This window comes from Homarus americanus, unplaced genomic scaffold (assembly GCF_018991925.1).
Source record: "Homarus americanus isolate GMGI-L3 unplaced genomic scaffold, GMGI_Hamer_2.0 scaffold53245, whole genome shotgun sequence".
In the NCBI taxonomy this organism is placed as follows: domain Eukaryota; kingdom Metazoa; phylum Arthropoda; class Malacostraca; order Decapoda; family Nephropidae; genus Homarus; species Homarus americanus.
Window position 1 is genome coordinate 100260 of NW_024719113.1, and position 12241 is coordinate 112500.

General features: G+C 44.5%; 1 protein-coding gene across 1 annotated transcript in view; it reads left to right on the forward strand.

Moving 5' to 3' along the window:
- The first annotated feature begins 12118 nt into the window (after nucleotides 1–12118).
- Nucleotides 12119–12241, forward strand: part of LOC121859920 — a 59029-nt gene continuing 58906 nt past the window's right edge. The window contains exon 1 of the mRNA XM_042356879.1: nucleotides 12119–12241. This exon is cut by the window's right edge and continues 898 nt beyond it. The gene's annotated coding sequence lies outside the window, so the exon portion shown is untranslated.

Here is a 12241-nt window from a genome sequence, read left to right on the forward strand (position 1 = left end):
GGATAGAAGAGGAGGAGACAATGATAGAAGAAGGAAGAAGGAAGTTGGGAAGAAAGGGAGGGAAAAGAAAGTGATACCGAGAAGAGGACGGGAGAAATGGGATGAAGTTACCATGGAAGAAGGAGGAGCACAGGAAAGTAAAGGAAGAAAGAAGGAGAGGAGAAAGTATCGTAAAGGGAGGAGAAAATGTAGCATGAAGGAGGTAGAAAGTAGCATAAAGGAGGGGGAAGGTTGGTACTCCGAGCATCCGTCGAGATACGCTGGTTAATGGGAGGGAACACTGACCATCCATCTCGTTATCATGCTAAGGAGGGAGAAGGAGGGAAGGAGGTACTGTGTGTTCCTGGGAGAGTGAGGGAAAGTGTGTGAGGGATGAGAGGAAAGGTACTCTTAACTGCATACCTTCAAACGAGTCTATGATATATCTCTCTCTCTCTCTCTCTCTGTCTCTCTCTCTCTCTCTCTCTCTCGATTGGGTTACATTAGTAGGTAGTAGGCAGCTACCAAACAGGGAGGTACTACCGCCTGGGAAGATCTTGGAAGCATAATGTGTTGTCTAATGGTAGACCCTCCTGCCATATGGCATCACAAAAATTGTGACCAAGTCCCAGGTTGCTGATCTGACTTTCTGCCTCATTTACACACAATTGTAGGGTCTCAATTGTTTCTCTCACATAACAACACAACATACATATAATGTTTCTCACTATTGATCTTTTTTTTCATTTTTGTATTTATGGTTCTTTATTATTATTATTATTATTATTATTATTATCATTATTATTATTATTATTATTATTATTATTATTATTATTATTGTTATTGTTATTTTTATTGTTATTATTATTATTGTTAGTAGTAGTATTATTTATTACATTTTCGCCCCCCAGGCCCAGATGTGGGTCAGTGACCTGATCCTGGGTGGGCTAATCCCCGTAAAAAAAAAAGAAGAAAAAAAAAGCATTGCAGAAATTTTGTTAATTATGCTTGTTGACCCAGGAACATGTGTACACCTTGACGCATTTACATACATACATACATACATACATACATACATACATACATACATACATACATACATACATATATATACATACATACATATATACATACATACATGAATACATACATACATACATACATACATATATATTTGTGTGTGTGTGTATGTATGTACGTACACAGGCTTTAATTGCATCCCTTTAATTCACTGTACGCTTACATGAACACTGAGCCGTACATATACCTGTACACACCTACCTGTTTCTAGACGTACACCTTTACGCTCATCGATATACTTCCACACACACGTACATGTACACTTGAGGCTACACTAGACAGTACAGTATCCAGTCGACTTACCAGAACAAAGGCCACAAATAACATACAACAGCTCTTCTCTTTAATAATTCACCACTAAAGCAGAGAGACTCTCTCCTCACCCCTCACCTCCTGCCCATCTACCTCACGTGTCTCTCTCTCTCTCTCTCTCTCTCTCTCTCTCTCTCTCTCTCTCTCACACACACAGAAAGATGAGCGTGCGCAGTAAGATTTTAATTCGCGTAATATTTCCAACAAACAGCTTCCAATCACATGTGTAGATCTCCCTTTTACATCAAGACAAAGAATGAGAATTTACTCCCGTAATTCCTTTCCTTTCAATCCATAAATCGTAAGAGTGGGATGCCAATTGCCTGGGAAAGTCTGGCATTTAGGACCTTTCTCGCAATAGATCCTTCAAAGGGGATGAGATCCAACTCCTTTTACCACCCTGAGTCTCCCGATCCACTTTGTGTAATCAATTTTAGGGATCTTCTCGTCTCGTGCCGTCGGAGTCACCCGGGAGTGTCTTTATGACTCTGGGTACAACAAACACAACATAATTAGCGGCTCGCAAGGGGCCGGAACGCCCACAGTCGCCTCCTTTAGAACAAAATCGCATCAGGATAAATTACTAAGTGTAGTGAACCTGGGGGGACAACTATATAACAAAAGACTATCGACCAGGTACTAATTGAAAGTTTGGGTGAAACAAAAGAGCATCGGTATGAAGTAATAAGGGTTGAGAACACCGGGGTGCGAGTACATAACAAAATACCATCGCCTAAATGTCAGGTACACGTAAAGGAAAATAGAATCGAGAAAACTCGGTAAAAGAGCTTCAGAAATGTATTATAACTTTATAAGACAAAATAGTTTTGGGATAAAGTTATTGGGTTGCGTCATCGACAAGGAAAACAAAATAGCATCGGGATAAACCAGAAAAATCTGGTCAAGCGGCGCTTATTATTAACGTGTAGAAGACTAAATCGCATCTGTGTTATGCAGGACATTCGCTTCCCGGACAAATATTACGACCTAAAATATCTCCAGCTGTGTAAGAAAATAACTAAATAAAATAATATCAACTGTTCCGCTAAATGTATAAAGTCTCAGAAGACGATATTATAAAGTTGTATAAGAGAAACAAGAAAGCATCGAGTGTGGTGCACCAATACGACCTCAAGATCAATAAGCATCTTGGTGACGCTGTACCACTATCCCACCCCCTTCTACCCCCCCGTCACTACCCTTCTACCCCATCACCACCCTCATCACCACCACCTTCTCTCCTCCTCCTCTTCCATTGTACCTCCTCCTCCCCCTCCCGGATGCGCCTCACGATCCTGGCTGTCATGCAGGAGGGTTATTGCCTTTGATTCCTTGAGCTGAAATGGCACAGCGTTTTATGTGGGTTGGTTGCTTCTGGTATTCCTCCCTCCCTCTCTCTCTCCTCCTTCCATTTTCCTCCCTCTTTCTGTTCCTCCCCTTCCGTCTCGCCCCTTCCTCCACTCCGCCCCCTCTCCTCGCCTCCTTCACTCCCCTTCCTCCGTTCCCCCTCCTCTTTCCCGCCCCTCCCTGGCTCAACCTCCGCCTCCCTCTCTAACTCCCCCCCTCCCCCTTCCACTCCCCCTCCTGTTCCCCCTCTACGCACCCCTTCCCAGTAGAGAGATGGGGGAGCAAGAATGGGTGAAAGGGATGGTGAGGGGTAGAATGGATGGAAGGATGGAATGAAAGGGGAGGAGAGAATGGATGGGAGGAAGGAGAAAGGGAAATATAGAATAATGAATGGGAGGGAGGAAAGCTGATAATGAAGATGAGAGGGTAAGTGGAGAGGTAGAAGGGAGGAGGAGGGAGATGGAAAGAGGAAAGAGAAAGATAAGGGAGGGAAGGAAGGAAAGAAGGAAAGTGGGAGGAGAAGAATGGGGTCACACGAGGAGGGAGAGAGAGGGAGGGACACACACACACACACACACACACACACACACGCACACACACACACACACCTTCATTACAACACAATTACAGCCTTACCTAAGACTTCAAAAGGAACTGCATAACAAATGTGAAATATAATTCACCGAGTTTGTTTGGTGATGCATCAGGTCAGGCCTGGGAGAGGGAGAGGGAGAGGGGTCAATTTTTGTTTATTTTTATTTTCTCAGATGACATGGTAGTGGCAGCTGATTGGTTCCTTTAAAGTGACGTGATGGATTTAAGAGGTCTTGATTGGTTCTCTCTTAGTGACGTGTTAGATTTAAGAGGTCTTGATTGGTTCTCCCTTAGTGACGTATTAGATTTAAAAGGTCTTGATTGGCTAAGTAAAGTGTGGTCATATTCGGTTAAGTTCAGGATAGTTTGAAAGTAAGATTAGAATTGGTTAGGTGACTGTAGTGACGTCACGCCCACAGAACCATTCACACGTGTCTATAACAACTAAGTCAATCAGTAGTCAACATGTTAACACCTTTACACTTACGAGCAATATTCACCCTTATGAACTTCTTACGAGCAATATTCACCCTTATGAACTTCTTACCAGCAATATTCACCCTTATGAACTTCTTACAAGCAATATTCACCCTTACGAACTTCTTACGAGCAATATTCACCCTTACGAACTTCTTACAAGCAATATTCACCCTTATGAACTTCTTACCAGCAATATTCACCCTTACGAACTTCTTACGAGCAATATTCACCCTTATGAACTTCTTACAAGCAATACTCACCCTTATGAACTTCTTACGAGCAATATTCACCCTTATGAACTTCTTACGAGCAATATTCACCCTTATGAACTTCCTACAAGCAATATTCACCCTTATGAACTTCTTACAAGCAATATTCACCCTTATGAACTTCTTACGAGCAATATTCACCCTTATGAACTTTTTAGAGTCTGTGATCGGATTTCGAGTGCTACAGATGACAACAAGCGCCCAATTAATTAGCGCCAGCAAGTTGTTGATTGCTTGTTCAACTAAGGTAGTGACAAGACTGGACGACTGAGCTTCTTTCTCTTGCAACTTTTGACGCATTTTCGCCAAATTGTTGAGTCATTATACCAAGTTTGCTTCATTTGGCGAGTCTTATCCCGTTATTTTGGCGATTTCTGTCCCTTTAATTCTGGCGATTTTCTGTCCCTTAATTTGGCGTGTTTGGTAACTCAAAATCTGCATTTCTTTGGTTTGGTACCAGCATTCATATTTTGTATCTTGTATCTTAAATATTTTGATTCTATATCTTATTTTTGTACCCGTATCCTATTTTTACCTGTAATTGTATTTGTACCTGTAATTATATTTGTATCTATACCTGTAGGTTTACCTGTAATTGCACCCTCGTGTCTGATATTGACAGAATGGAACATAACAGTGAACTATATCTCTATCATGACATATTTTCTTAATTATGGTCTCTATTACCATCAAGAATGTCTCAAGGAAGGTTCATTAAACTTTGGAATTATATTATGACTCGACCCATTAACTTGTCATGTTAATGGGGAGTTATGGGGAGTGTTGTTAAGGATTGTTTTGTTGATATATATTGGTGGGAGATGTTGATGTTGAGGAGGCGTTGGGAGCTCTCTCTCTCTCTCTCTCTCTCTCTCTCTCTCTCTCTCTCTCCAAAGTTAATTTGTGTGGTGGTGTGGCCGGCCGCCGTAAAGTTAAGCAGCTCAGGCGGTTAACAACCAAAAACACAACTTTTAATAGAGTTTTCTCCATGTTGAACCGAAGCCTGACACCCTCGCCGCCATCTTGGTAATCCCTGTGACGGGAGGTTGCCATCTTGGTATTCCCTGGTACGGGGGCCACTATCTTGGTAATCCCTGGTACTGAGGCCACCATCTTGGTAATCCCTGGTACGGAGGCCGCCATATTGGTAATCCCTGGTACGGAGGCCACCATCTTGGTAATCCCTGGTACTGAGGCACCATCTTGGTAATCCCTGGTACGGAGGCCACCATCTTGGTACTCCCTGGTACGGAGGCCACCATCCTGGTAATCCCTGGTACGGAAGGCCACCATCTTGGTAATCCCTGGCACGGAGGCCGCCATATTGGTAATCCCGGACGGAGGCCGCCATATTGGTAATCCTGGTACGGAGGCCGCCATATTGGTAATCCCCGGTACGGAGGCCGCCATATTGGTAATCCCTGGTACGGAGGCCACCATCTTGGTAATCCTGCGGAGGCCACCATCTTGGTATCGGGAGACCACCATCTTGGTAATCCCTGGTACGGAGGCCACCATCTTGGTAATCCCTGGTACGGAGGCCGCCATATTGGTAATCCCCGCCATATTGGTAATCCCTGGTACGGAGGCCCCATCTTGGTAATCCCTGCACGGAGGCCACCATCTTGGTAATCCCTGGTACGGAGACCACCATCTTGGTAATCCTGGTACGGAGGCCACCATCTTGGTAATCCCTGGTACGGAGGCCGCCATATTGGTAATCCCGTAATCCGGGAGGCCACCATCTTGGTAATCCCTGGTACGGAGGCCACCATCTTGGTAATCCCTCCCTTGGTAATCCGGAGGCCACCATCTTGGTAATCCCTGGTACGGAGACCACCATCTTGGTAATCCCTGGTACGAGGCCACCATCTTGGTAATCTCACGGAGGCCGCCATATTGGTAATGCCGCCTGGTGGAGGCCGCCATATTGGTAATCCCTGGTACGGAGGGCCCATATTGGTAATCCCTGGTACGGAGGCCACCATCTGGTAATACAGGCCACCATCTTGGTAATCCTGGTACGGAGACCACCATCTTGGTAATCCCTGGTAAGGCCGCCATATTGGCATCGCCATATTGGTAATCCCTGGTACGGAGGCCACCATCTTGGTAATCCCTGGTACGGAGGCCACCATCTTGGTAATCCCTGGTACGGAGACCACCATCTGGTAATCTCGTTCACCACCATCTTGGTAATCCCTGGTACGGAGGCCACCATCTTGGTATCCCGGTACGGAGGCCACCATCTTGGTAATCCCTGGTACGGAGGCCGCCATCTTGGTAATCCCTGGTACGGAGGCCACCATCTTGGTAATCCCTGGTACGGAGGCCACCATATTGGTAATCGCATCACCCGCAACAAAGCACACCCATATAAGGGCATGGCTGCAGGTTCTGGGTTCGGTTAATCGCATCACGGTATGATTGGCGTCCAAAGGCAAAACGCCAGTGATCCGGTTAATAGCCTTGGAGAGTAAAGTCATCGCCAGTTTCATAGAATCCAGCGGGAATGTCGGCTGGTGGCGCCTCAGCTCATTGACCGCCTTATGGTCCGAAACAACAGCCGAACGACTCCCACTTGGATCGAAACAACAACTGATTCATGTAAACAACTGGTGTAAACACATCTGATTCATGTAAACAACAGGTGTAAACACATCTGCTTCATGTAAACAACAGGTGTAAACACAACTGATTCATGTAAACAACAGGTGTAAACACAACTGATTCATGTAAACAACAGGTGTAAACACAACTGATTCATGTAAACAACAGGGTGTTATAGGTCTAGCAGTACATAAAATACCTCGATTATTACCTGGGGGGAAATACAACAGATATTTATATTATAATTTTATCTCGACAACAATATTATGACGTACAGGTGACTGTATTATTTACCTGTGTTTTAATTAATTACAAACAAATGATGGATCCTATGCTTTTATTTTTGTTAATTACATTCACCTGGACACTAATACGGAATTAATTTAATCTGTGTTTTAATTACTTGAATGTGTTAGTGAGTTTGTTTATGATATTTTATGAGAATGAAAAACCTGATTAATTACTGATACTGTTGCACCCTGTTGTAGAGAATGGGGTTAGGTTAGGTTAGGTTGGTTAGGTTAGGTTAGGTTAGGTTAGGTTAGGTTAGGTTAGGTTATGGTGGTTAATCTTTCCGTGATATAAGCTTGGGTGGGAGATTCTTCAGGGGATTCGAATATGGTAAGCGATTTGATTATCATTCATAGCTTTTAATGGTAATTTTTAATACTGTTTGGTGAAAAAAAAGTGTAATTTGTATTTTTGTTTAAGCAATAATTATTTTTGTTAGAAGCACTTTTCCATTAATTGCTTTTACCTGTAATGTTTAATACTGTCAGGTAAAAAAAATGATAAAATTTGTATAAATTTTTGGGTAATTATGATTTTTGAGGGAACTCGCGCGCGCCTATGTGTGTGTGTGTGTGTGTGTGTGTGTGTGTGTGTGTGTGTGTGTGTGTGTGTGTGTGTGTGTGTGTGTGTGTGTGTGTGTGTGTGTGTGTGTGTGTGTGTAAGTCAGTTTATTGCTCCCCGCTTTTTTCTGATCTGATCTGATGGATGTATATTGCATGAGGGATGTTTGTAAATAGTGATAGTCTTCGTCACCATTGTTCATTGGTGTCTAAAAGGGAGAGGGAGGGGAGGGTGAGGTAAGGAGGGTGAGGGGGGGGGGGAGGGTGAGGTAAGGAGGGTGAGGGGGGGGAAGGGTGAGGTAAGGAGGGTGAGGGAGGGGAGGGTGAGGTAAGGAGGGTGAGGGGGGGGGGGAGGGTGAGGTAAGGAGGGTGAGGGGGGGGAAGGGTGAGGTAAGGAGGGTGAGGGAACGTAAGAACACAAGAATGGGGGAAACTGCAGTGGGTCTATTGGCTCATACTGGGCAGTCCCATTTACACCCAACCCCTATTGCTCGTATAAGCATCCAACCTATGTTTGAAGCTATCCATCGTATTCGAGTTAATGATGATATTTGGTAACTTGTTCCACTCGTCCACTACTCTATTTCCAAACCAGTGTTTACCTATTTCGCGCCTAAATTTTAATTTGTCTAATATAAAACCATTGTTACGAGTTCGCCCCTGGTTGAATAGTTTGAGTACCTTTGTAATGTCCCCTTTGTTTAGCCCTGACTTCCATTTATACACCTCTATCATAGCGCCCCTCACTCTACGAGAGATGGTGGTGATGGGGAAGTTAGTGAGGGAGAGAGGGAGTGAGAGCGAGGAAAGGAATGAGGGAGAAGGAAGGAGGTGGTGAGAAGAGATATCAAGAGTAGTCGTAGTTGTTTACCGGGGATACCTGTCCTTAATTAACTAGGCTTCTCCCTTGTACCTGCCCATCTCACACCTGTCACCGCCGCTATTGGTCTCTGAGGACGTTTCTATCTGGTGTTTATTTATTTATTTTCTTGGTTTCTGATTGTGTTTTTTTTTATGGTTTCTTTAGGTTTATTGTTTTTTGGATTGGTTGATTGGTGTTTTAATGCTAATTCTTATTTTTTGTCGATTGTTTTATATGATTTGTGTATGTGTGTGTGTGTGTTTTTTTAGGGTTTTCTCTATGGTATTTTTTGGGAGTATAATTAAAAACGCTTCTGTAATGAGAGAGAGAGAGAGAGAGAGAGAGAGAGAGAGAGAGAGAGAGAGAGAGATTCGGAATTCAAATAGTCGTCTCTTAACAGCTCTTCCACATTCGATATATCCGTCTTACAATGGTGAAATATAACATAGATATTGAACCCTTGTAGTACCTGTGTCTCGGTATTGAACCCTTGTAGTACCTGTGTCTCGCTATTAAACCCTTGTCGTACCTGTGTCTCGCTATTGAACCCGTGTAGTACCTGTGTCTCGCTATTAAACCCTTGTAGTACGTGTGTCTCGGTATTGAACCCTTGTAGTACCTGTGTCTCGGTATTGAACCCTTGTAGTACCTGTGTCTCGGTATTGAACCCTTGTAGTACCTGTGTCTCGGTATTGAACCCGTGTAGTACCTGTGTCTCGGTATTGAACCCTTGTAGTACCTGTGTCTCGGTATTGAACCCTTGTGTAGTACCTGTGTCTCAGTATTGAACCCTTGTAGTACCTGTGTCTCAGTATTGAACCCTTGTAGTACCTGTGTCATATTGACCCTTGTTAGTACCTGTGTCTGTATTGAACCCTTGTAGTACCTGTGTCTCGCTATTGAACCCTTGTAGTACCTGTGTCTCATGGACTAGTACCTGTGTCTCAGTACCCTTGTAGTACCTGTGTCTCGGTATTGAACCCTTGTAGTACCTGTGTCTCGCTATTGAACCCTTGTAGTACCTGTGTCTCAGTATTGAACCCTTGTAGTACCTGTGTCTCGGAGCCCTTGTTACCTGTGTCTCATATTGAACCCTTGTAGTACCTGTGTCTCGCTATTGAACCCTTGTAGTACCTTGTCTATATGAACCTTGTAGTACCTGTGTCTCCTATTGAACCCTTGTAGTACCTGTGTCTCGCTATTGAACCCTTGTAGTACCTGTGTCTCGCTATTGAACCCTTGTAGTACCTGTGTCTCAGTATTGAAACCCTCTCGGTATTAAACCCTTGTAGTACCTGTGTCTCGGTATTGAACCCGTGTAGTACCTGTGAGTACCTGTCTCATATTGAACCCTTAGTACCTGTGTCTCTTGATTGAACCCTGTAGTACCTGTGTCTCGCTATTAAACCCTTGTAGTACCTGTGTCTCGGTATTGAACCCTTGTAGTACCTGTGTCTCACCCTTGTAGTACCTGTCTCGTATTGAACCCTTGTAGTACCTGTGTCTGTTATTGAACCCTTGTAGTACCTGTGTCTCGGTATTGAACCCTTGTAGTACCTGTGTCTCAGTATTGAACCTTGTAGTACCTGTGTCTCGCTATCAGAGACCCTTGTAGTACCTGTGTCTCATATTGAACCGTGTGCCTGTCTCAGTATTGAACCTGTGTCTCGCTATTGAACCCTTGTAGTACCTGTGTCTCGCTATTGAACCCTTGTAGTACCTGTGTCTCGCTATTGAACCCTTGTAGTACCTGTGTCTCTCGGTACGTGTTCTTATTGAACCCTTGTAGTACCTGTGTCTCGCTATTAAACCCTTGTAGTACCTGTGTGTCTCGTGAACCCTTGAGTACCTGTGTCTCAGTATTGAACCCTTGTAGTACCTGTGTCTCGGTATTAAACCCTTAGTACCTGTGTGTCGGTATTGAACCTTGTAGTACCTGTGTCTCATTATTGAACCCGTGTAGTACCTGTGTCTCAGTATTAAACCCGCCTTGTGTCTCCTGTGTTATTATTAAACCCTTGTAGTACCTGTGTCTCGCTATTAAACCCCTTGTAGTACCTGTGTCTCGGTATTAAACCCTTATACCTGTGTCTCGTATTAAACCCGTAGACACCTGTGTCTCGGTATTGAACCCTTGTAGTACCTGTGTCTCGCTATTAAACCCGTGTAGAACCTGTGTCTCGGTATTGAACCCTTGTAGTACCTGTGTCTCGCTATTAAACCCATGCAGAACCTGTGTCTCATTGAACCCTTGTTGTACCTGTGTCTCGCTATTAAACCCTTGTAGTACGTGTGTCTCGGTATTGAACCCTCAGTATTGAACCCTTGTAGTACCTGTGCTGGTATTGTTGTAGTACCTGTGTCTATTGAACCCTTGTAGTACCTGTGTCTCAGTATTGAACCCTTGTAGTACCTGTGTCTCGGTATTGAACCCCCTGTGTCTCATAAATATTCTTTCTCAGTGAACCAACCAAGCAGCCAGACAGACAGACAGACAGACAGAACAGATGACCGACAGACAACAGCCCACCGTTGCCTGTTGCATATTGGACGCCTCACCTCCCCGCTTCTTGTCCACAACTGGGAAAACTCGAGCTAGAAACTTGCCTAATAAGATGTATGACTGGAGGTCGGGTCAGGTCGCAGTTGTTTGTGTGTAACAGGAGGAGAAGAGGGGTTGTGGGGGCTTGAGGCAGGAGAGGGGGTGGTGGTGGTGGGGGGTGGCGGAAGAGGGGCTGGTGGTGTGGGGGTAGTTGGTGATTTGCATAAACAAGCAGAGTCTCTCGACGCTGTTGTTTTACTTGGAGTTGAGTTTCTTTTCATTTCTTTTAGGGAGGGAGGGAGGAGGGAGGGGGAGGAGGGGAAAGACACTTGCACTTGGAAGGGAGGATGGGAAGAGGGTGGGGAAGGGGGCGGACGGGTGAGGAGGAAAGCACCGTGGAATTGGGCAAGGGAAAGGAGGAAAGGGGGAGGGGAAAGGAAGGGGGCTGGGGTGGGGAGGGAGGGGAAGGAAAGGGAAGGTAAGAGGGTGTGGGACAGATGGAGAGGAGGGGAAGAAACGTGGAGGAAGTTGGGTGTTTGTTCTTGTCGATATTAGAGGCAATGTTGGGTTGTTCTGGTGGGCAAGACAAACAGGGGGGAAGAGGTAATCACAGGTGGCAACAGAGGCACCAACACCACCACCACCAGGAACAATAGAAGGAGAGACAACAGAAGAAATTGTACGGGTAACTAATGCAGCAGAAGGAACAGTGACAGCTTTCCGGGAGGAGGAGGAAGAGGAGTTAAGAGGAAGGAAGGAAGGAAGGAAAGAGAGGGTAGTAATAAGGAAGTAAGGAAGGGAGGGAGGAGGGAGGAAATAGAAAAATATTTGAATGATATTTTGTCATTATAACATTAAAATATGAAGTCTAAAGTTACCTGTACGGAGTCTGAAGTTACCTGTACGGAGTCTGAAGTTACCTGTACGGAGTCTGAAGTTACCTGTACGGAGTCTGAAGTTACCTGTACGGAGTCTGAAGTTACCTGTACGGAGTCTGAAGTTACCTGTACGGAGTCTGAAGTTACCTGTACGGAGTCTGAAGTTACCTGTACGGAGTCTGAAGTTACCTGTACGGAGTCTAAAGTTACCTGTACGGAGTCTGAAGTTACCTGTACGGAGTCTGAGTGTTATGCTACCTGTGGTTCATTAATATTTTACCGTGTTATAATGTGTTCCTCATATTTCAGGGTGTTGTGACAGAACACTTGCAGGTACTGGTTAATACTTGTGTAAGGTAAAGTACCGTAGATAAGTAGGTAATTGTGTAAAGTGTTATTAAGTGTAAGTGTTAAGAGGAAATAACGGTAAGAGTGGA